The sequence below is a fragment of the Physeter macrocephalus genome, chromosome 12 (assembly GCF_002837175.3).
Source record: "Physeter macrocephalus isolate SW-GA chromosome 12, ASM283717v5, whole genome shotgun sequence".
NCBI classification, from domain to species: domain Eukaryota; kingdom Metazoa; phylum Chordata; class Mammalia; order Artiodactyla; family Physeteridae; genus Physeter; species Physeter macrocephalus.
Window position 1 is genome coordinate 73,437,511 of NC_041225.1, and position 5,937 is coordinate 73,443,447.

A 5,937-nucleotide genomic window follows, 5' to 3' on the forward strand; every position below is an offset into this window, starting at 1 on the left:
GTCTAAAAGAGAACCAAAAACTATACAAGAAAGCTTGATCCAAATAAGATGCAAACAAAGTATGGTACGATTTGAGCAATCGATGGAAGGAAAGAAGAGAGAATCCATTTTATTGAGGCCAGGAAATTTTTCTTTTGAGTTGCTCAGAGATTTTGACTTTGGATTTGTAGAGAAGGAAATATTTGCATAGCTTATAAAAATATAAATACTATTTACTCTCTCTATATATATAACTATATACAATTTTAGGTTAACTATATATATTTCAGTTAAATATATATGTTATTTACATATATATTTAGTTATACATATAACCAAAAGACAAATTACAGATTTCAATATGGTTGTAGAACATGTAAATGTTATCAGTATTATAGATGGAGGGCAAAAGAGATGTAGAGGGGATGGTAGAAGCCCTAAGAATATCCTCAGTAATGGAGAGTCAAGGGATGCAATTGACAGTTGACAGAATAAGAAAGTATTATTCAACATTATAAAGTTAAAGCTAAGAGATTTAGAAAACCATACAACTATCGCAAATAGGGAAAAGTAGGGGAGATAGGTTTTGTGAATGAACTAAATTTTCTTTGACAGTGCTGACTCAAGAGATAATGTTTAACTATGATAAATCCAAAAAGTAGGATATAAATTATATTATTTAGACAGCCTTAATATTAAAAATATTTGATAACTATTATGGCACTGACACATAATGATCAGACCAGAAGTCTATATATTCAGAATGGAGGTGTCTCAGTCAACCTCTGGGAGACACTGGGACACACTGGCTATATATCAACTCTGTTTTTAAAACAGAATTAGGAAGGTAACAACTACAGGAAATAAAGATAAGAGCAGGCCAAAAGGTAGTCAGGGCTGAGGTAAGAAACTGTTGCTTTTTATTAAAAGCCTTTCTATGTTATTTTAATGTTTAGTATATGCATGTATTACTTTGAAGAGAAATAATATTAATATATAAAAGGGATTTTTCATCCTATTAGTTGTTAGGACTATTTAAATATTGTGCTATCATTCTCCTTAAAGTCTATAAGCAATTGATGTCCAGTAGAAATAAATTTAATAAAATATTTCTTTGGTAAACATTTCCTTGGTTTAGTAGCAGGCCTTTTAATGTGTCCTCATATATATTCTCAAGGATATATAATGGAATTACTTCAAGTTTTAATTTAGGAGATAATTCATAATTTTATTTCTTTCTCATGATGACAGGGAAGCAATGGAAAGTATCCTAAAGCATATAGCTTATCTCTAGGGCACATTCCTTTAAAAGTTATCACTGCTTTTAAATAGTGGGAGATTCTCCTTACCAAAATTAAAGATGATGTTGGGGATTTTATTTTACTTTAATGAATAGGCCCCAAAGACCCATAACTTATATCTATATGGCACAGTTAACTATCCTTTCTGTTCTTTAGATCACCACAGAGAACAGGAGGCCTACAATAATTACTAGAAGATGTATTTCGAGGACATTGCTTTACTTTAATTTATGAGTAGTACAATTAGTCACAGATATTGTTGGCTACAAGAAATAAGGCCATGAAAAATAGTCTCCCAAATAACATGGAGCCTGTGCTAAGAATTATTTGCATGTTGGACTAATTCATTCTGAATGTATATGAAGTCAGTAAAGGAAATTATGTTAGCAAAAGTTATCAAAACATAAAACTTACTTGAGACTTTCATATATGTTTCAAAACCTAGAATTTTGTAAACTTTTGTGTACATTTATAGATATGAAAAATTGTTTATATTATTGGATAGTTGTTACTTTACAGAGTATAGAGGTATGGGAAGTAGCAAGTCAGGGTACAAGAATGCTTGGGTTCATTTGGAGGAGGGCTTGACACAGAACAGATTTGAAGTTACAGTCCATTTAAACCAACACCTCCATCTTGAGTCAGCTTCCCCACTGTGTTATATAACAGTTTCTTTGTGTAGTATTTTGGCTCTCTAGGGTCAAATAAAATAGCATTTCAGGCCACATGGCCTTCTTCTTTTATATGTTTCACTATTCAAGTTGTATTTCCTTCTTTACTTATGTTTATTATTTAATTTTTATAGGTTGGATGCAATATAAATATAATATTTATATATAGTTTAGTAATACATATAAAAAAAGAGTGGAATTTCTACATGTAGGCACATAATACAACTATTAGAAATGGAAACAAAGTCTTATTATAGTGAGCAATATTGAATTATTCAAATCAAATAGCTTTCTGCCTATACACGTAAGTCTACAACAGCCTAATCAACAGCAAAGATAGAAAGTTAATAATTCAAAGCTTTGGTTATCTTTAATCAAATAGGTGGACTTCTGAGACTATAGAAATCATGTATACATAAATAAATAAAGCATATAAATATATAAAAAGTCTGAAAGAATAATACTAGAGGCCTGTATGTTATTTAAAGTACTGATTAAGTCTTGTGTCATATGTTAAAACCATGAGTTCTAGCAAACATCTGTAGGAAGATACCAAAATTAGTCTTAGAGTTAGTATACGTTTATCAGCTAAAGCAACAAGGTTACATATGTTGTATGTACTAAAGCGTTTGTTTTTGTCCTGTAGTATAAAGTATTTGAAGCAGAGTTCTTAAGGGTCTTAGGACATAATAAATGAACGTGTATTAAAAACTGTTTTAAAGCACATTATTTCTACCTAAGAAAGCAAATTTAATGCACTAGCTTCTTCCTCATTCATTCAATTATTTATTCATCATTCATCTCATAAATATTTATTGAGATCCCAGCTCTTACACTACTGTAAGAAAGGCAGAGGCATAAAGCATACAGCCATAATACTGTGTGATAAGTGCACTGGGTTATATACCAAGTTAGGCCACTCATGAGAACAAATAGGGTAATTACAAAAAGTCCCTCAAAAATGTTACTTCCAAAGCAACTAGGTTTAAAAATAAAAAGTTGCCTACATTAGGCTTCATTATACTATAAAAGAACTGGCAAGTGGAAAACTCTAGAATTATTATATTTACATTAAGGAAAATTAGGCAAGATGCCTATCTTCTTAACTTTATATTCATTTAATGGGCACCCATTCTTCATCTTTTCTCTTCAGTTATAGAAATACATAAAAGGCATTATAACAGGTTCATTTTAATAAGAGAGAGGACAATCATATAGGAAATGACTAAATTATTCTCAGTTTAGGGTTTCACTGTTTATTTATTTATTTATTTATTTTTGCCTCAGGCTTTGGGGACATTAAGTCCATGTTATAAATCCTGGTCACTGCTTTTTCTAAAGAGCAAAAATGAGAGTTTATTAGCATCTCAGTGGTTGCCTCAATAATGACAAAACAGTTGCTCATTACTGCTCATTAGTTTCATATTAGATTCATTTGCAACAGCAATACATCTTCTATTCATACTCAATAGCAAAACACCCAATATGATTTGACACCTGCTGTACAATAGAATTCATCAGATAGTAATAATACAGATAGAAACTCGGGAGCTGGACTTCTATTTGCCTCTGATGACTCTGTACAGGAAAAGGCCTCTGAAATCATCTAGGCTAGAAAAAGGTAAATATACACAGCAGATAATCAAGGTTTTCAAATACTGAATTCTCTGTTTTTCTGTCTACAACAATATACTATACACACAATGTAATATTTTAATGAGTGGCATAATTTCCAAAATAATAAAGCACTTCCTACTACACAGATGAAATGAAATGTTAATCTAAATAACCATATTGAATAAAAAACAAGTCTGAGGTCTTTTTTAACCTCAAGATAGACTAAATTTGTTTTCTTACATTTCATATTTTTCATACATTTATGCCTTAATCCATGGGGAGGACTCAGATTTCAAAATGTACCTAATCATTTCTTCCGATATTCAATTATGTTTGTTTACTTGAACTCTTTGTGGCTATTGCTACATGTCACCGCATATAATAAAAGAAGAGACTTTCAAATGTTATTCTTTTGTTTAGATTCATGTCACCTAAATCACCTAAATGCAGCACACAAATTCAAAATAAAATGACTGCTCCTGCTTACCAGAAATGTTTTAGGGAAATCTAAAGTGCTTTGCTTCAGGTAAGAAAGTCAATTGTTAACTTCTGTTATATTTCCATAGAAAATAAAGAAAAAGTTACATTAACCAATTCCTAAAATATATGAGTCATGAGAGACCTTATTCTGTTCTGTTTCACAACCAGTTTTTAGGTATTCATAATATCCCAGGGGTTATGAGGCCATGATATTCATACTTTTTGCAACTAGTATTTAACAACACTTTGCCATTTCCATCAGATTATAAACTCCAAAGAATCTCAATAATGATTGAATTCCTACCACATGGCATAAGCATAGGACATGGTGGGAACCCAATAATATTTGTTGAATGAATTAATAAATGAATACTGTGAGAAATATAACAGAGGACAACAATATCTGCCCCTTAGTTGCCTATAATTCTGGTGGAAAAGTGAGTCTTAAGAGATCATTTTAAAGTAAAATAAATCAGTAATTTATAAGGTGTGAGAATGGGTAGTGGAGACCACACCTACTTTGAGAATACAGAAAAATGAGAAATCAACATAAGCTGATATTGCAGGGGAATTTTTTTGTTAGTTGGTTATATCTTCTTCCAACGTCTGAAGGAGGAGCTAAATTTGGATAGGTGGAAGCTGGGAAGCAAATATTTTAGGGCAGGGAAAAGAACTGGCCTAAGTTTAGAGGTAGAAATGAGCATACGAAATATTGATGATGTCTTCAATAGCTATTTTACAATATATTTAAAGTTTGTAAGTAAGATATTTTCACATATACACTACCTATTTTCAGACATCAGAATACAGTGGTCCCCCTTATTCAAGGTTTTGCTTTCCACAATTTTAGTTACCTGTTGTCAACCATGGTCTGAAAATATTAAATGGAAAATTTCAAAATAAACAACACATAAGTCTTAAATTGCATGCCATTCTGAGTAGCGTGATGAAATCTCACACTGTGCCACTCCATCCAGCCCAGGCTGTGAATCATAGCTTTGTCAAGCCCAGCATATTCCACCAGTTAGTCACTTAGTAGCTGCCTGGAGTATCAGATCGACTGTCAAAGTATTGCAGTGTTTGTGTTCAGATCACCCGTATTTTACTAAATAATGGCCACAAAGTGCAAGAGTAGTGATACTGGCAATTCGGATATGCCAAAGAGAAGCCATAAAGTGCTTCCTTTAAGTGAAAAGGTGAAGGTTCTTGACTTAATAAGGAAAGAAGAAATTGTATGCTGAGATTGCTAAGAACTACAGTTAAAAATGAATCTTCTAGGGAGAGTGGGAGGGAGACGCAAGAGGGAGGGGACGTGGGGATAAAAGTATACGTATAGCTGATTCACTTTATTATACAGCAGAAACTAACACAACAATATAAAGCAATTATACTTCAATAAAGATGTTAAAAAAACCCAAAAAACACAAAAAAATGAATCTTCTGTCCATGAAATTGTAAGAAGGAAAAAGAAATTTGTGTTAGTTTTGCTATAGCATCTCAAAATGCAAAAGTTATAGCCACAGTGTATGATGTCAAAGGCATTGAATTTGTAAAAGAAGATATTTTGAGAGAGAGAGACCACATTCACATAACTCTTATCACAGTATACTGTCATAATTGTTCTATTTTATTTTTAGTTATTGTGTTAATCTCTTACTGTGCCTAATTTATAAATTAAACTTTATCATAGGTATGTATGTATAGAAAAAATATAGTATATATTGGGTTCAGTACTATCTGTGGTTTCAGGCATCCGTAGGGTTTCTTGGAATGTACCCCCTGTGGATAAGGGGTTCTACTGTAATGTTGTTTCTGTTGTTGAAACGTGATTTACTTTGTACCCTGAAATAAATCTAGTAGAATTACAAAATAGGTGGTTTTCAAGCAGA